This window comes from Balaenoptera musculus, chromosome 9 (assembly GCF_009873245.2).
Source record: "Balaenoptera musculus isolate JJ_BM4_2016_0621 chromosome 9, mBalMus1.pri.v3, whole genome shotgun sequence".
Classification (NCBI taxonomy): Eukaryota; Metazoa; Chordata; class Mammalia; order Artiodactyla; family Balaenopteridae; genus Balaenoptera; species Balaenoptera musculus.
This window is the reverse complement of record NC_045793.1, coordinates 48,997,523-49,017,046: the sequence shown is the minus strand read 5'-3', so window position 1 is coordinate 49,017,046 and position 19,524 is coordinate 48,997,523. Positions and strand designations below refer to the sequence as shown.

Below are 19,524 nucleotides of genomic sequence, written 5' to 3'. Positions count from 1 at the left end.
CAATCTACAGATTCAATGCAATCCCTATCGAATTACCAGTGGCATTTTTTACAGAACTAGAACAAAAAATCTTAAAATTTGTATGGAGACACAAAAGACCCCAAATAGCCAACGCAGTCTTGAGGGAAAAAAACGGAGCTGGAGAAATCAGACTCCCTGACTTCAGACTATATTACAAAGCTACAGTAATCAAGACAATATGGTACTGGCACAAAACCAGAAATATAGATCAATGGAACAGGATAGAAAGCCCAGAGATAAACCCACACACCTACGGTCAACTAATCTATGACAAAGGAGGCAAGGATATACAATGGAGAAAAGACAGTCTCTTCAATAAGTGGTGCTGGGAAAACTGGACAGCTACACGTAAAAGAATGAAATTAGAACACTCCCTAACACCATACACAAAAATAAACTCAAAATGGATTAGAGACCTAAATGTAAGACCAGACACTATAAAACTTAGAGGAAAACATAGGCAGAATACTCTATGACATAAATCACAGCAAGATCTTTTTTGATCCACCTCCTAGAGTAATGGAAATAAAAACAAAAATAAACAAATGGGACCTAATGAAACTTAAAAGCTTTTGCACAGTAAAGGAAACCATAAACAAGATGAAAAGACAACCCTCAGAATGGGAGAAAATATTTGCAAACGAATCAACAGACAAAGGATTAATCTCCAAAATATATAAACAGCTCATGTAGCTCAACATTAAAAAACAAACAACCCAATTCAAAAATGGGCAGAAGACTTAAATAGACATTTCTCCAAAGAAGATATACACATGGCCAGGAAGCACATGAAAAGCTGCTCAACATCACTAATTATTAGAGAAATGCAAATCAAAACTACAATGAGGTATCACCTCACACCAGTTAGAATGGGCATCATCAGAAAATTTACAAACAACAAATGCTGAGAGGGTGTGGAGAAAAGGGAACCCTCTTGCACTGTTGGTGGGAATGTAAATTGATACAGCCACTATGGAGAACAGTATGGAGGTTCCTTAAAAAACTAAAAATAGAATTACCATATGACCCAGCAATCCCACTACTGGGTAAATACCCAGAGAAAACCATAATTCAAAAAGACTCATGCACCCCAATGTTCATTGCAGCACTATTTACAATAGCCAGGTCATGGAAGCAACCTAAATGCCCATCAACAGACGAATGGATAAAGAAGTTGTGGTACATATATACAATGGAATATTACTCAGCCATAAAAAGGAACAAAATTGGGTCAGTCAGAAGCACAAGTGAGAACCTGGGCTTGTGACTGATGTCTGAAGTGGGGATGGAGAGGCACTCCTGTAGGACTGAGCACTTAACCTGTGAGATCTGACGCTATCTGGGCATGTCAGGCTTGAGCTATAGGACACCCAGCTGAGGCTGTGGGGAATTGCTTGCTGTGGGGAAAAAAATCCTACACATTTGCTGACCAAAAGTGAAGGGTTCTGTGTGAGAAGCAAAGGGAACACACAGGTGGAAAACCGTGTTTTTCTAAAATACTAATTCACAAATTTAGAAGAAATAAAAATTTAGGAAATAATAAACAGCTAATGGTAACTATACATAATATTTATTCAGCGCTAAGTGCCACGTATTATGACAAGCACTTTTCACGTGTTAAGTAATCACCATGAACTTGGGTGTAGATAGAACTATTATTTCCTTTATTGTAAATGCAAAATCTCATCTATCTGTTTCTTACCTAGACATACCAAAATTCAGGCCTGCTTATCAGCACACTCCACCCTCTCGCAAGTTTCCCACTGAAAGAGGAAGACTGTATAAGCTTTCTTATATTGACAAACATACTTTTTTTTTAATTTTTGAATTTTATTTTTTTATACAGCAGGTTCTTATTAGTTATCCGTTTTATACATAAAATGGATATAAAACAACGGATAGACTGGAGGTTCCAAGGACCCCCTTGTTGAGTTCACTTAATTTGCTAAAGTGGCTCACAGAACTCAGAGAAATATCTTACTTTCTATTGGCCCCACTGGTTACCAGCCCCCACCCTCAGGGGTTTCCCAAAAGCCACTCATTAACATAACAAAAGACACCTTAACCACTCTCATCAAGAAAGTCTAAGGGTTTTAGGAGCTCTGTGCCAGATATAAGGGACGAAGACCAAATATATATTTCTTATTGTAAATCACAATATCATACTTAGGAAACTGTATTAGGATACTTTATTAGAATAACTTATATGGTTAAACAGATTTAGTGTGGTTCCTTTGTCTATACCCCTTGTACTTCATTTGATTACTAGATTTTTTTTCTTACGGGGGGGAGTTGTAAAAATGGGAATTTTTTCCACTTAAGTTTTACTTGGTTGATTTTTGCTACATATGAAGAAATAAAAAAGATGATCTTTGTAAAGCAATGGTTGCTTGTGAGGTAGAACAAATCTCCCTGTTTGGGGAGGAAAATGTGTAAATTTTCCAGAACCTTTAGCTTGGACCATGAGAAAAAAAAAAAAATTGGCTTGGCCTTTTTGAAAGACTCTAGTTAAAGGCACACTCAATTTTGTGAATTACCATTTCATGTGAACAAATCAAAGTCTGTATACTATTCCTAATTTGGTTTCTGAAAGGGATTTAGATAATTGGGGCAATTTACAAGAGTATGTTCTCTCTGGGGCCAAGCCTGCTTTTTCTTTGGGCTGCAGGTTCTCTGCCCCCTTGTGGCCTTTCGCAGGGCATTTTTTTCTACTGTGTTTCACATTTCCAGGCTGGTTTGAGAGTAGCAAGACCGCCTGGTTCCCTGAACACCAGATGCGATTGCTAATCACATTTGCCCAAATGGGGGATGAGGCCCCTCAGCCTACAAGACTTAATTTCCGAAATTTACTTTCATAGTGAAGCAAGAGAGAGGATTGCTTTCCAAATTGAAGGGAATTATGTTACAGGCATTTGATTGTGTGAGGAGGCTGAATCCCAGAACAGGAAGGAAATCTTCAGAAGTTTTTTAATTCGATTTGGACTCCAGAAGACATTCAGGACAGATGGGCAGGAGCTTAAACTCCATGTTATATCTTCCTGTCTTTCTTGTCACGGTCAGTGAAATTATTGTTTTAAAAACATCATTTACCAGAAATATATACTTATTGTAAAAATTTGGAAGATGCTGAAGAATAAAATAAAGAAAATAAAAATCACCTATAAGTCTATCACCCAAACATAGTCACTATTCACATTTTGGTTTAACCCCGCTTAGCATTTTTTGACAAGTTATGTATACACTTTTGCATTGTATATATAATAAGGTAAGGGTTTTCAGACAGTATAGAGCTGGGTTTGGCAAAATATGGCCTGGCGGCCAAATCTAGCCCATAGCTTGTTTTTGTTTGGCCTACAGGTTAAGAATGGTTTTACATTTTTTAATTGTTGAAAAAAATCAAAAGAATAACATTTTGTGACGTGAAAATTATATGCAATTCAAATTCAGTGTCCATAATAAAGTCTGATTGGAACACAGCTGCATGTATTGTCTATGGCTGTTTTTACAGCACAATAGTAGAACTGAGTAGTTAAAGCAGAGACTATAACCCTGTAAAGTCTAAAATATTTACTATCCAGCCCTTTATAGAAAACATTTTCCAGTCCCTGACCCAGGGTAAGCATTTTCCAATACCCTTAAATATTTTTCAAAATGAAGGCAAAGTTAATTTTCATATAGTTTAGTGGGATGGGTGCTACTTTCTTCTTCTTCCTCATTCTCCTGCTCTTAAAAAAATATTATTTTTTCACAGTGGTCTTTTAAAAAATATTTATTATAAAAAATTTAAATATATACAGAAGTAGAGAGTACAATATGGTCATATGCCCACACCCCAGATTCAACAATTATCAAGATTTTGCCACATTTACTTTTCTTTTTCCTTTTATTCTTTGCTGAAATATTTTAAAGTAAATTATTGAGATGATGTAATTTCATCCCAGAAACTTGAGCAGTGGTTTTTAATTATAAAAGTAGTACCTGCTCATGAGGAACACTAAAGCAAATTAAAACAATACAGATCCATGTAAATATATGAAATAAAAAGTGGAAATCCCTTCTTACCTCTCTCCACTCCCTCCCTTACCACTTTAGTGGGCATCCTTTTCTTATGTGTATAGAAATACATTTTTTATAACACAGATTAACCACTTAAAAATAATTCTGGAATAAAGGAGCAGAAGAAGAAACCCAGATGAAAGCACATATGACAGTACTCCAAACTGGTACCTGGACCAGTTAAGAGTGAGGACTGGGATGCTCTTAAGTTACTGGTTGGGGTAGGATATGTTTTCTTCCTCAAATGCCACCTATCACCAAGAAACCCACATCATAAACCACGAAGGGAAGGTGGGGGGGGTGGGGACATTATATTTACTGCCCTTTGCCACCACCCCATCTAATTTTTCAAGTAACAGGTGAATGCACATAGTAAATTTTAGAGACCTTGTGTTAGGCCCCCAAAATGAGAGTTGCTGTATTTAATCCACCTTATTATTTTCTAATATTTTATTCTGAAAACAAAACTCAAATTTAGAGGAAACTTGCATGAATTGTATAACGAACTACTATATATCCTCAACTTAGATTCATCAATTATTATTACCATGTTTTCTTTATCTGTCTCTATATGTTTACACTTATTGTTGTCATTATTATTGCTGAACAGTTTGAGAGTAGGTTGTAGATATCATGATTCTGTATTCCTACATTTTTCAGTGGGTAAGCACACCTTTTATAGAAGCCTCATTTTAGAGGGTGTACTGAAGCTTCATGCAAGAGCCCTCAGGGTCTTTTCCACATAGAATTCACTTGCATGACTTGTTTGTGGCGTATCTAGTCATTTTTGAGCTATAAATTGACAAATTATGCATTCTTTTTAGTTTTTTCATCTTTCTGAAAAAAAATATTTGCAGGAGAATTTTTGTATGTTAGGGTTTGAGGTGAATTCTTCCCATTCTGTTCTTTCCCTTTCTCAAATGGACATACATTTTTCAAAATAATAGCTTTACTGAGATATTATTCACACAACATAAAATTCATCCCTTTAAAGTATACAATTATAATATGATAAATATAATTAACACTTTTTGTTATATATGAAACTTGTTAAGAGTGTGGATTCTGAAATTTCTCATCACAAGGAAAAAACTTGTTTCTTTTATTTTGTATCGCTATGAGATGATGAATGTTCACTAGACGTATTGTGGTCATCATTTCATGACATATTAAGTCACGTCAGTATACTGGATACCTTAAACTTATAGAGTGTTATATGTCAACTATATCTCAATAAAACTGGAAGAAAAATAAAAAGATAGTGTACAATTCAATGTTTTTCAGTCTATTCACATGGTTGTGCAATTATCACCACTACCTGATTATAGAACATTTTCATCACCCCAAAAGACCTAGTACCCATTAGCAATTTCCCCTTCACCTCTCTCTCTAGTCTCTGGCAATCACTAAATCTACTTTCTGTCTCTACAGATTTGCCAATTCTGGACATTTCATAGAAATGGAATCATATAATATGTGGCTTTTTATGTCTAGCTTCTTGCACTGAACATAATGTTTACAAGGTTCATCTATGTTGTAGCATGTATCAATTCTTCATTCATTTTTATGGCCAAATAGTATTTCATCATATGGATATAGTACATTTTGTTTATCAATTTATCAGTTGATGGACGTGTAGCTTGTTTCCGTTTCTTGGATATTATGAATAATACTCCTACAAACATTTGTGTACAAGTTTTTGTGTGAAAGTATACTTTAGTTCTCTTGTGTATATACGTAGGAGTGGAATGGCTCAAATGGTAACTCTACGTTTAATCTTTTGAGGGACTTTTTTGAGGAACTACCAGACTGATTTTTCAAATGGCTGCACCATCTTACAATCCTACTAGTACTATATGAGGGTTCCAACTTTTCCACATACTTACAAACAACACTTGTTATTATACACCTTTTTTTTTTTTTTAATTTTATTTATTTATTTATTTTTGGCTGTGTTGGGTCTTCGTCTCTGTGCGAGGGCTTTCTCTAGTTGCGGCAAGTGGGGGCCACTCTTCATCGCGGTGCGCGGGCCTCTCACTATCGTGGCCTCTCTTGTTGCGGAGCACAGGCTCCAGACGCGCAGGCTCAGTAGTTGTGGCTCATGGGCCTAGTTGCTCCGCGGCATGTGGGATCTTCCCAGACCAGGGCTCAAACCCGTGTCCCCTGCACTGGCAGGCAGACTCTCAACCACTGCGCCATCAGGGAAGCCCCCTATACACCTTTTTGATTATAGCCATCCTAGTGCATGTGAAGTGGTATCTCACTGAAGTTTTGATTTGCATTTCTCTAATGGCTAATGATATTGAGCATCTTTTCATGTACTTATTGGTCATTTGTTTACTTCTTTAAAGAACTGTCTATTCAAATCCTTTGCCCATTTTTTAGCTGGGTTATTTGTCTTCTCATTGTTGAGTTGTAAGAGTTCTTTATATATTCTGAATATAAGTCCCTTATCAGGTATATGATTTGAAGTATCTTCTCCCCTTCTGCAGGTTTTCTCTTCAGTTTCTTAATGGTGTCCTTTTTTTTTTTTTTTTTTTTTTTTTTTTTTAGAAATTTGTGTGATGTGCATTTTAATGGAAGATTTTTTTTTTTTTTTTTTTTAATTATTCTATTCCCATTCAATTGTGTACTTTTATTTATTTATTTATTTTTTGGCTGTGCTGGGTCTTCGGTTCGTGCGAGGACTTTCTCCAGTTGCGGCAAGTGGGGGCCACTCTTCATCGCGGTGCGGGGACCGCTCTTCATCGCGGTGCGCGGGCCTTTCACTATCGCGGCCCCTCCCGTTGCGGGGCACAGGCTCCAGACGCGCAGGCTCAGCAGTTGTGGCTCACGGGCCCAGCTGCTCCGCGGCATGTGGGATCCTCCCAGACCAGGGCTCGAACCCGTGTCCCCTGCATTAGCAGGCAGACTCCCAACCACTGCGCCACCAGGGAAGCCCTTAATGGTGTCCTTTGAAGCACAAAACATTTTTAATTTTAATGAAGTCCAATTAATTTATTTTTCTTTTGTCACTTCTGCTTTAGAGATCATCTCTAAGAAACCATTGCCCAATCTAAGGTCACTAAGATTTATGCCTATGTTTTCTTCTCGAAAAGTTTTATAGTTTTAACTCATATTTAGGTCTATGATCCACATTTAGTTAATTTTTGTACATGGTGTACAATAGGGGCATATGATATTTTTAAGAATAAAAATTTAAAATATTTTAGAAATAAGTTTATACTCACAACTATCTAACACCTTTCAAACTCCTAAAATGTGTTGCTTCAAGATCTGTATGCCCATAGACTAGACATTTAAATTGATCATTATTAGACGGAATTAGAAAAAGAAATATGAAAACAAAGTGAGCTTTTCCCTTCAGGTGGCTGCTGTCTGTGACGTTCTGCATGGCAAAGCATTCCATATTCCCATTGTCCTAGCATTGCCTTAAAAAAATCTCACTTATTCAGAAGAAAGCTAAAAACAGTCATAAAAGTCTAGATTATACATTTTAAACAGGCAATTCAAAAATAACAGAAGCTTTAAATGTCCAACTAAAACATATTCAATAAATAGTCCATGAAACTCAAAATAACTTTTATGCACATTTTATGAAGATGAATGGATTTTAAAGTTTCTAGCTCCCATTTTCATAGGTCATAAGAAATGTGAGGCTTTCTCCTAGATGTATTTTCCTAGCTCTTTAATTTTATATCAAATCATAAGTCCTTAAATATAGGCTCCTTGTCTTAATCACCTTTGTTTTTCCCCAGGTCCCAGCGGTGTGTGCTGGTCTGGATTGTGTGGTGCACAACTCTAAAGGTGCCTGGAGTGAAGCAGTGTCTATCTGTCCAACTGCACATGGTGATCCTAACCTGTACAGTAAATTGCAGGCAGCAAGTCTCGATATTTATTTGTTGAGTGGAAATGAATTCCCCTAAGTTTCCTCTAAAATCAGTGGCAAGTTCTTGGTGGACAGAATGCATATCAGGCAGGCAGTAAAAAGTGGCCTGGTGACTGTGTGTGTTGAATGCTTCCGTTACATCTTTCAGCATATTTTAAGACGGACTCTAGTCTTTGTTCTACTGAAAACCGTAACTGAGTTAAGCGAGGGAGAGGTTGTGTGGGCAGGTTGCGTGCACCCTGCAGAGTGCCAGGAGGCTGGCTTCAGACATGTTGCATGTTTCCTAAGGAATATTTTCTATCTGGAGACTGTGGTATCTGATACCTGCAACCTAGTCATCTAACCTTGTGTCCCTTCTTTTTCACTACAGAATTGAACTTGGCTTTTGAACTTGGCTTTTGAGTGACCCAGCAGCTGTTACACTTTAGTGAGAGAGTTCTCCTCTCCCCATCACTTGCTCCTCCACCTCTTCCGGCTTACTCTACCCAATTACCACACCAGAAACCACTCCTGTCTCTCTCTTTTCCCAAAGAGACATTTCCTTTATTTGACTGCTTAAACAAATAAAACGAAGTTTCCCTGTTCCCTGAACCACCTGCTCAAAATACAAGCGGGAGACCAATTATAACCAAGGAGACAAATCCCCTTTGAACAGCTGATCCAGGGCATGGATTTGGAAGCTTATCTTCAGTCTGAATCACAGGGTCATGCCAGGGTCATCCCTAGAGCAAATCGTCCCCTTGGCTTCCACTGTGCTTACCCTGAAATGTGCAAACTGGGTCTCGTTTCCCATGGATTATGAAGCTATTTGGTGAAGGCTGCTCATTTGATGTACTAATCAGCATCTTGACATACACATGGGAAGAGTTTAAAAGTTTGCCTTTGTATTACAAGGCTTCTAGGGTAGTTTCTAATTATGTCCTTACAACTGCAGACAGAGGCCTGTGACTGAACCTGAAAAAAATAACTTCCAAAGAATAGGGCAGTGCTTCTCAAACTTTCATGTTTCATGCTTTTTGTATACAAAGCATGCAGGGATGTTTAAATGCAGATTTTGATTCAGTAGGGCTGGGGTGGGGCCTGAGATTCTGCATTTCTAACACGCTCCCAGGTAACACTGCTGCTGTGGTCCATGGGGCACACTTTGAATAGGCTACTCTATACACAGCTGGCCAGAAGCCTTACTGGTTGAGGCATAATTAGTGAAATTTAGTACTCCTTAACTGCTACCCAATGACCTCCTCCGTGCAGGTTCCCCAGCTACCCAAACTCAGCTGGATATTTCCTCATTTTTGCCACTCTCTACTTAGTTCAAATCTCTATCATTGCAGTGGTCATACTGAACTATATTTGTTTGCATGTCTGCCTCCTAGACTGTGAGCACACAGGGGTAAGGGACCCACTCTCATTCATCTTTGGATGGAGGGCATTTAGAATAGCATCAGGTAAACAGTAGGCACTCAACAGGTATTTACTGAATAAAAGAAAAATTGATAGACTAAATCATAAAATAAAATTTAAACCACCTATATATCCCAAATATCATGAAATAGATAAAAAGGCAAATGACAAACTGAGAAAAATATTTGCAGCCTGTGAAGATCTCCTACGAGTTGTTACAGGTTGAATTGTGTCCCCCAGAAAGATATGTTGAAGTCCTAAACTCCAGTATCTTAGAGTGTGGCCTTATTTGGAAACAGGGTCACTGCTGATGTAATTAGTTAAGATGAGGTCCTATTAGGATAGGGTCATCTGTAAATCCAATATGACTGGTGTCCTTATGGGTGAGGAGATACAGACAGACATACAGGGAGAAACTCCTGTGGAGATGGAAGAAGAGATTGAAGTGATACATCTACAAGCTGAGGAACGCCTGGGCTGCCAGAAGCTGGAAGAGGCAAGAGGGATCTTCTCCTGGAGGCTTTGGAAGGAGTATAGTCCTGCCAACACCTTGACTTTAGTCTCCAGACTGTGAGAGAATAAATTGCTGTTGTTTAAGACACCTAGTTTGTAGTATTTTGTTATGACAGCCCTAGGAAACAAATACATAAGCAACAAGAAAAAGAACAAGTTAGTAGCAAAGGGGACAAAAAACCCTTTAGGCAGGGCACAAAAGAATAAATGCAAATTGCCATAAACAGGTAAAAGATGTTCAAGGGTTAATAGTCAACACAATACAAATGGAAGCAACATTGAAATTCTATTTAAATTATTTTATCACTATTATTGTACTTATTTATTTTACTAATTTATTTTTTTTATAAAAAACCGTATAGTATTATGAGGGTCCAGGAAAATGGTCCCTCTTGTGTGCTTGAGTCCCCATTGCCTATGGATATGCCTCCAAATATATCTTAAGTCCTTCCATGTCTTCTGCCACTGCCTCTTTCCAAGACACCATCACTGATCTTCTGGGCAACTGAGTTAATCTCCTAAGCGGTCTTGTGACTTATGTTGCTTATAGAAGCCAGAGGGAATCTTTTATAAAACATAAATCAGGCCATGTGAGTCTTCTGCTGAAAACCCTTCAATGATAGCTTTCTTGGCAATTAGGATGGCCCCTGCCAAGGCTCCGTCCCTCCCAGTCACTGCGCTCCAACCACGGCCTCTTCCAGCTCCTTCGTGGAGCTCTTCTCTCTGGGCCTGACACCTGGCTGGTCCCTCTCTCAGAATGTTTGTCCCTCCACTCCCGCCTTCAGGTCTCAGCAGCAGCGTCAACAGTGTTACTTCCTTGGCATGCATCCTCCAGCCCTTCCTAGGGTAGGTTTTCTCGTGGTGTTCTCTTCTTTTCCCTCAAGATTTATTATAGGTGGGTGTTTGCTTAATTCTGCTCTCTGTCTAGATTGCAAATTCTGTAAAGGCGAGTACTATTCCTATTTTACTCCCTGCTGTAACCCAGACTCTGGTATGGAACTGAACACACAGCAGGCACTCAGTGTATACTTACTGACTGCATAAATGGAGATAAATTTGGCAAAATAGGCCAAAGGTCTTAGAAATGAGTATATCCTTTTAATTAGCAATCCCATTGACAGGAATATATTTCAAGAAAATAATTAGGAATATCTGTTAAGACCAGTTACATTGCAACTTAAATACTAGCAAAATAAATAATAGTGATAAAGTGGGAAAAATGTCTAAACATGGCCAGTTTAACAAATTATGGTTTGTACATTATAATAATATTATGCAGATACTCAAACTGATATTGCAGAGATATGAGTTGACATAATTTCTGTGGTCATCTATTTTTATAAAAATAAAATGTATGAGATATATATATATACACACACACACACACACACACACACACACACACACATATATGTTGTTTTGTTCTCTGAGGAGAAGAACATTTGGAAAGATACATACCAAAATGTTAATCGTGGTTCCCTTTTCAATTTGTTTTGACTTATTTTTTCAAATTCTTATATTTATATTTAAAACACTGTATAATAATATTTCTTATACAATTAAAATAAAAGTAATTAAAATTTTTTATTGAATGAGTAAGAATTACCTGGTTTGAATTTCAAACTTTTGTTTCTACAAAAAGTAATTTGTATAAGCAGAAACAGTTAGTATTCTAAGATACCATTTAGATACCGTTGGTTACTTCCACACGAGCTTGTGCTATGAAGGGAAAATGTCCTAACTGTCCTTAAGTCCCAGACTACCCACCATTTTTCATGGCTGAAAGGTTATTCTGTATCTTTTGTTGGCTGAACTCTTTTTTATTTAGGAGGGTTTTTTTCCCCTTTGATTTTGAGTAAGAACTGAATGCAGAAATCTGCCATATCTCCCATCAAAGGAATTCTAATGCTTTGGTAGGGATCCAACAACAAATTCTACTGTGTAGACCAAATATCATGTAGAAAAAAATGGACTCTGGATCAAATTTATGAAAACACATGAATGAGTTTTAATATGAAAAATTTCAGAGAGAAAATTATATGGAATCTTAGAACTTTATTTCCCAAACTATCTTTCCATCAGAAACTCAATGATCTCCTTAGCCTCCCTGGAGACTCTTGTTCTAAGTTGTCAGAGGTGAGCTGTGTTACTATTCTATCTTCCCCTCTGGCATGGTCCTAGGTTAGGTGCAGATGAAGCCTCTTTCATATTCATGTAAAAGCACAATATTGGTTTGTTTCCAGTTTTATGTCACTCAAAATCTCCAAATTTGACTGTTTAACACTGTTTTTCACCAAAAACAAGTTAAAGGAACACATTGCTTTGGGTGTTTACACGTGTGTATACATATATAAAACATACACAATTTTACATATTAATAATGAATTAATAACAATGTAAAATTGGGACAATTTTTAATCCATGTCCTGAAGATAATGAAGCCGTAAAAGAGTAACAACAAATAAAAGGTGTTTAGAAACCAAACCTAGACCTGTTTTGTTCTAGGGTACACAAATCTCTTCCTCCTTTCTCTGAGTCTAGAAAGTTATTATTTTGGAGGGTGGAGGAAGGAAGTGGCAGGGCTGTAATTTAGAAGAAATAAGGCGGGGTATGGGAGTGAGTGCATAAGGAGAAAATTCTTATATATACTCCCAAGTTCAAACTAACCAACCAAATTAGTAAAATAATTACCCCTCCCCACTTTGGAATGGCCCCTCCTCTGTATCTTCAGATCACTTACTTCTATGGGTAGTTATACCTTGTTGCTGTAAAAAAAATCCACCTCCAGTATTTACTACCTATGTGGCTTCTAAGCCTCAATGGCCTCATTGAAGTTTTGGTGAGAGTTAAATGAGATAAGGCATAACTTGGTATGGTGGCTACTAGATGTTAATAACTGTTACTGTTCTGTGTTTCCATGTCTGTCTCCATCAGGGGTTGTGTCTATTCCTCTGCATCCTCCTGGGTACCTCAGAAAAGTGCTCAGAACACTGCAGATGCTCAATGAGTATTTGTACAACTGAAAAAGAAATGCATCAAGCTTTCTTTTCACTAACATGTGTTCAAATTCAGGTTAACTTGATAGAAGTTCAGCCACTTCTTAATTCTCACTCAACATATATATATATTTTGGCTGCGTGGTATGTGGGATCTTAGTTCCCCAACCAGGGATCCAGCCCACAACCCCTGCATTGGAAGCACAGAGTCTTAACCACTGGACTGCCAGGGAAGTCCTCACTCAACGTATTTTGGGATTTGGGTGAATGTAAAAAAACCTTAACACTCCCTATCTTTTTTGACGTGACTCCTTTCATCATTTTCTTTCCGTTTTAAAAAAGGAAAACATTTAAATTCTTGTGCATTTTGACTTCAACTCTTCACTATTTATACATCTCCTTAGCTATAAGCCCTAGATTCCACTTATTTTGATAATACCAATTATGTCTCAGATTTTCCAGTTTAAGTACATAGCTTCTTTCTACTTTATTTTGATCTTCTTTCCTTTTTTTTAACAAAGACCCAGCTGACCCTAATATGCCTGGACAGATTCACAAGAGACAGGTAACCGGGATTACCATCAGGGAAGGGATCGGATTGAGGGTAAGGAACAGGGAGGGAAGGAGACGTAATTTTCTCTGTATCTCACTTTAGGTCTGTTGAAGTTTGTATGTATTACGGTTCAAAAATGACAATAAAAAGACAGCTAGTTCATTTGGACTTCTTATCACCTACCTACTCATTTTTTCACAAGGAGTCTTCGTATCTAAATTCTTAAGTCAGCCAACAAATACATTCTATAAATTTCTTTAAAAGAATTTTCTTTAAAAAATTACTGGCTTCCTCTGACATTTTTCTTGAAATACTAGTCTCTGTTAGTCCATGATCGCTTTCTTTGAGGGGGGCTTTCACCTTTAGTCAAACATATAACTTCTTCAAGTCCATACACAACAGAGCACCACCTCAGTCCTTCAAACACATACACACAACATACCCAGTGACTCCGGAGAAGAAAACATTGCGTACAGCATTGGCCTCCTAGGGAACGGCCAGTTTTTAAAAAGCCCTCCCCACTGCTAAATTGTTCCTGCATTTTGTCCATCTGGATAAAATGTTCTTTGAAGACACTTCTATTCCTTCCTCATCAGTCCTTAACCAAGACTCTAATTTTAACCTAGAGAGATGGTCTGTGTCCTGTCTATGATGTGCCCTTGCCCATGGCTGAATACAAACTAGTGTCTGGGAGGGGGAAGCCGTTACCAAATTAGTGAATTAGAATTCAGATTTTGGGGGAAAGACAAATCTTTCTAAACTTAAATTTTTCTAAGATACTTGTGCAAATTCAAGCACATCCAAAGGGTACCAAAGACAGATACAAAGGCATTCAGTTTTTTTAAATCCAAATAATCAAAGAGGATAATATAAACTGAAGTAATGTTCTTAAAAAATAATTCTGTTAATAAGTATTCCCTATCCAAAATCAACTACATAAGTTCTGGGTCTAGTGCAAAATGGAAATGTAGGGTCCCTTGCTCAAAATTGTTAAGAATTTGAAGACAGTGACAGCAGGACACTAAACCAAGTGTGGGCCCTTCTGAGCCCAGGGCCCTTTGCCTTGCACAGGTTATGTGCCTATGAGGCAGGTCCATGAAGCAAGTCCTCTCCCTAGCAAAGAATTGTCTCTGTCTAGCGTGGAGGTTAAGAGTATAGATTTTAGAGCCAGGAGATCTGGATTTAAATCCCTGCTTTGCAACTTACTAGCTGAGACACTGTGGGCAAGTTATTTATTTCCTCTGGATTTTAATTTCTTCACCTGTGTAATGGGGAAAATAATATCACCAAACTCATTGGATACTGTGAGCATTAAAGCAGTGAATACATTTAAAGTGCTCGTTTGAGCAACACCTGGTATACTACGTGCTCAATAAATGTTAGCTCTGATCACATACACACACACTCACATAAAATATGTGGGTAGCATTCACATCTTTGAGTTTCAAGGCCACACCATTTTTCCCTCTTCCTCTTTTATTTATTGAGACAATTTCTGTGTGTGATCACAGTTCTGTTAAAAGTTTTTCGGCTCCTTTTCAATTCCAAGAATTCAAAACACTGAGAAAAATCTTCATCATTTGCAACCTCAAAGAAAAGTCAAATGCGTTACTTTGCCTGCATTTTGCAGTTAGAACACAGCATGTGGGAAAGGGCACAGAACCCAGATAGGCCTGTTCGCTTTCTTGCTCCATTATCTGGTCTGTGTGGCTTCAGATAAAATCCTTCTCTAGGCTTTCTTCCCACTGCACAACTTATGCTATTAGTGCCGAGTAAAGCCAAAAGTAAACATTTTACACCCTGTTCTAGTTTGATATATTTATTTAGCTATAGGTGCCATAGAAACAACAGCCAGATCAAAGCAGTCACCACATCTCCAAACATAGGACCAGTGGTACAAGAGAAGGTCTGACCAACCTCCAAATAGAACTCAAGTTGGGAAGGGTTCTCCTGAAGGGAGAGTCCAGAAACTACTGCCGGGGGTGCTGAGAGAACAGAGCTTGGAAACAAGCCTCAGCACCACTTAGCAGCTGACTGACCAAGTCCCTTCTCTGGGCCTTTTCTCATCACCTAAGATGTCAGGACACTATTCCCTACCCCCGAGGGTTGTTCTAAGGACTGAGAAAACATATGGGGAAGTGTTTTGTGAGCATATTCATAGCTCCTCCTCTCGTGAAATTTCAAGAGAGCGGCTGAGGAATATGCATGTGTCTGGCTGGTGAACAAAAGTCAGTGCTTGTTATGGTACTTCTTCCTTCAATAGTTGCAGGGTCTAGAGATTTGCATACAAAGAAAACCAGCTATTCCATGATGCAGGATATTTACATAAAGAAACAAAAGGTGGTACTCTGCAGTCAGACAGACCAGGATCTGGGTCCCAGCCTGGCCACTTACCAGGCTAACTGGGTGACTTAGTATAAATAAACCCTCTCAGCCTCAGCTTTCCCCTGTAAAATGGGACTAAGAACAGTGCCTCAGATGGTCTCAGGGTTGCTATTTTACAATTAAGCGAGATCATGCAAGGCAGAGCACTTGGTGCTGTGCCGTTGCTGTTTAAAGATTACATTTTGAGTAGAAGAGACTAAATTATAGTAACAGGGGCAAGTTCCAGTCTGTCACAACCAACCCAGCAAGCATTTTGCCAGGAGTGATTTGGAACAGTCCTGTCACCTTGTGGAACACTCACTTTGGCTCAGACAGAGGAAATTTTCCAACTTAATTCCTTCACAAAACAAATCAGTACCCACTGACCATTTCCAACAGGGCTTCAAACGCTTTCTTGAAAAAGAGCTTTAGTTAGCATGGTTTAAGGCAGCTTTATGCGAGTTTTATCTGTACGCTAACCTATAAAAACCAACTTATGAATCTATGAAAACTGCATTCAAATTAGATCCATTTAAAAAATGATTGGGGTCAGAAGTAGCTCTTAATTTTCTCGGACCGTTACAGCACTGGATTATGAAAGAACATTGTGATTGTCAAATTGAGGCCTTCTAGCAGTTAATTCTAAAGGCAGCCAAGCTCAGTCTTTATGACCATGGTTTTGAGATATCTGAAGCTCCTCTCTTCTGTTAGTGGGCACTGTGGTGCTGTGCTTAGAGCCCCTTTCAGGACTGGGGAGCTCATTCTCCTGATGCCAGGAGCACAGCTCATAGCTGAGTTCTCCAGGGGCACTGCCCTCTGTGGAAGGTAGCCTTGACAAGATTGTGCCCTATTCAATGAGTAGGAAAAGGAGGACTCAGCATCTTGCCTGGATCTGGGACAACCACAAAGGGCTCCAGAGCTCCCCAAGGGATCAACTGACATCTTCATTGAAACTGCAACTATGTTCAATGTTTCTTGCTTCCTTCACTCCCTTCAGGTGCTGTTTCCAGGAGTACTCCCAGTAAACTTCCTGTATAGGAAACAGGACCCAAGACATTTCTCTAGGACTATCTTTTGAGAGTTTCAATAAACTTACAGCAGTGGTCTTAGCTGGGGGTGATTTTGCCCCCAGGGGACATTTGGCAAGGTCTGGAGACATTTTTGGTTATCTCTACAGAGCAGGGCTGCAGACATCTAGTGGGAAGAGGTCAGGGACGCTGCTAAACATCCTACAGTGCACAAGACAGTCCTCCACAACGAAGAATTATCTGGCCCAAAATGTCAATGGTGTCGAGGCTGAGAAACCCTGGATGAGAGGTATTTGGGGCATGGTTATTTCCAGGTATGTGAATGATGGTGGAGAATAAGTTTTGTAATTCAGACCATCAAATAGTGCTTCAGGTGAGAAGAATATCCATTACCATGAGCCCTAGCTTCCCTTCTCCAACCCCAATTCTTCTTCCTCTGTGCCTACTGAATCTTGATACTGATTTGCTCTGAAAATACCCCCTGTGGTAGAGTCTTAGCATTGCTCCTATTGTCAATTATGTGTAGCAGATGACACTAGAAAACATGAAGCAGCACTGCTGATAGTGTTCTTAAATGAGGCTTCTTCCTCTGATAGCTTTCTTCTGCTTTTCCCCTCTCGCTTTCAACGTCGACAGTAACCTTACTGACCTATTGTTTTTCTTGAAGGAATCTTTCATTAACTGAGAAATAGCTTATTTGCTACTTTACTTAGTAGTGGGAGGTCTCATGCTCTCATGAGCTAGAGCTATTTCTTCATCCACATCAGGCTAGGCTGAGTTCGTGTTACAAATGTGCCACATTCATCAAATAGTTGACTTTGTAGACTGTGCCTTTAAAAGCCAATTCGACTCCCGGAGGAATCAAAGCCTTCACCCAACTAGAGGCCCGGCAGCTGGTGATTTCTGCAAGCTTCTCCTCCCCTCTGGTAGGAATAAGGCACTTCGGGGGCTTAGTACATGGCTCCCTGAGGTGTCCTCATTCCTGAAGTTGTGCTCACTATGAGGGCTTGCCCAAGTTAAAGATGTGAGAGTGCCCTCACTTTCATGTGTTATTATTGGAAAATAACTGGAATTCAAGCCAAATTCCAACAGACATAGTCCATGGAGATGTTGGAGAAAAACCCAAAATAGGCCAAGTGTGTTACTAGAAATTTGTTCTATAATCCTAATGGGACACAGTTATTGTTAAATGGATATATTCTCTACCACTCCTATACCTGTTCTGGAAGAACCTTTGATGATAACCAGGAAACATCAAGTGAAAATAATTCTAATTTTTTATGAATTGATCACCAGCTGAGACTTTGCCTACTCTAGAATTTCCTTCAGACTTTGGAGGGAATTAGTATCGGCCAGTATTTGTAATTGGAAAATAAGAAAGAGACATTACCTCCAGTTTTCTTGTCTTTTTTAAAATGTTTTTTAAAATTAATTTTTATTAAAAATATGGAACATTTCATGAATTTGTGTGTCATCCTTGCGCAGGGGCCATGCTAATCTTCTCTGTATCATTCCAGTTTTATATAGTATATGTGCTGCTGAAGTGAGCACACTTCCAGTTTTCTTGATAAGGAAATTGATTCTCAGGGAGATACGTGATTTGTTTACATTGCCATAGCAACTAAGTGGCAGAGTCAGGACTCAAACCAGGACTTCTGACACCAAGTCCAGTGCTCTTTGCTCTACCATAATTGATCCTCCAGGAATTAATATTTCAGCTACTATATTCCCCATCACTGTAAATTCTCAAATACTGCTCAACCCTCCCTCTCCGACATATAAAATGCCCCAATCTAATCTTTACTTCAAATGTGGCACCTTCTCTTTTTGGCCTTTATGCATACTGTATAGAATCAGTGATGACTTATCTTTAACCTCAATTAAAAGATAAAAAGTATTCATTGTGAGGTGTCCCCCACTAACTCCAGACAGTGACTGGGGTTCCAGACCAATGGTATGAGTCAGAATCAGTAGATAGTTTTACAGGTCTTATACTCATATAGATATATATGATTATATATCATTTTTGCATTCATTCGAAAGTTACTGCACCGAAACTACATTCTGGCACTAGAGATACAGTGCTAAACAAGATGGAAAGTTTTCCTGCTTTCAGGGAGCTTGCATTCTACTGAAGAGAGGGTATATATTTTTTTAACTTAAGTATAGTTGATTTACAATGTGTCAGTTTCAGGTGTACAGCAAAGTGATTCAGTTATATGTACATAAATATCTATTTTTTCAGATTCTTTTCCCTTATAAGTTGTTATAAAATATTGAGTATAGTTCCCTGTGCTATACAGTAGGTCCTTGTTGATTATCTATTTTATATATAGTAGTATGTGTATGTTAATCCCAAACTCCTAATTTATCCCTCCCCCACTTTCCTCTTTGGTAACCGTAAGTTTGTTTTCTATGTCTGTGGGTCTATTTCTGTTTTGTATGTAAGTTCATTTGTATCATTTTTTTTTGATTCCACATATAAGTGATATCATGTATTACTTCACTTAGTATGATAATCTCTAGGTTCATCCATATTGCTGCAAATGGCATTATTTCATTCTTTTTTATGAGAGAGGGTGTATTAAGAAGTAAATGCACAAGACAATTCCAGATTATGAAAATTGCTCTGAAGAAAATAAAATACTGTATATGATAGTGAATGAAGACCTTTCTGAGGAAGTAGATTTGAGCTATGACTTA

The 19,524-nt window shown here is 38.4% G+C and overlaps 1 non-coding gene across 1 annotated transcript; it reads right to left on the bottom strand.

Annotated features, from left to right (window-relative positions):
* Positions 1-18,261: 18,261 nt before the first annotated feature.
* Positions 18,262-18,372, bottom strand: LOC118901406. Its single transcript, XR_005021379.1, has one exon. It is a non-coding gene; the product is annotated as a U6 spliceosomal RNA (small nuclear RNA).
* Positions 18,373-19,524: the final 1,152 nt, after the last annotated feature.